Here is an 812-nt window from a genome sequence, read left to right on the forward strand (position 1 = left end):
TTTTCACGTATGCGCACATCATCCGACAGTGTGCCCGTGCTTTTTCACGATTTGTTTCCGAGTTGTGTTTGCTCCTTTTCCTTTTCCAACTTAAATTTTAGTATGGCAAATAGTAAAACGCAAATAGTTTTGTAAGCTCTCTTCGACTGTGTGAGTAAATCCTAAGTTTACAAATCCTTCCTTCCAAAACTGGGATCGCTAGCGCCTGGTTTATGACAACTGCAGGAGGAATGGAAACCAAATCTGCATTCTTTATAATTCGTTGCTGAAAGCCATGGTAAATGCAGACTTAAATGACATTAAGAAAATGCACGTATACACAATAACACTCCCTATGATCATTTGACTTTAATGATAAAGGAAATGATGAGAGTAAGAAAGACTAGAAATTCTAGGATCAAGAAAGAAACAAAAAGTGAAAACATAGGTCCCTCTAAGGGAAAGCTTGAGCAATAAATTGATTATCCGTTAATATTATTTTAAACTTAGGCTTAATAAGTAAGTAATGTATCAAATGGCATTCATTCAGAAGCATTTTGTTTATTTACTACTCCTACTATTACCTCTGCTGCCGTCATTTGGTAGAATTGTTCTGGAAGGATAACCCACTTGACACGTAGTAAATAGGATTAATGAATGAATGGTTTCTGACGTATGTGATTAGGGAAAGATTGTACGGTTACGGTTGATTGGTTTTCTCCCCCCTCCCCTCCCACTCTCTCTTTCTTTTCTACTGTCAGGGAGTGGTAGTGTTTAGAGCTGATATATACGGATGTGATGATTAATGTAATGGCTGATCATAGAAAAAAAGA

The 812-nt window shown here is 36.8% G+C and overlaps 1 protein-coding gene across 2 annotated transcripts in view; it reads right to left on the reverse strand.

The window, feature by feature from the left end:
* Positions 1 to 812, reverse strand: part of LOC119586075 — a gene marked incomplete in the record, with an annotated part of 15749 nt that overhangs the window by 9098 nt on the left and 5839 nt on the right.

This window comes from Penaeus monodon, chromosome 20, assembly GCF_015228065.2.
Source record: "Penaeus monodon isolate SGIC_2016 chromosome 20, NSTDA_Pmon_1, whole genome shotgun sequence".
NCBI lineage: Eukaryota > Metazoa > Arthropoda > Malacostraca > Decapoda > Penaeidae > Penaeus > Penaeus monodon.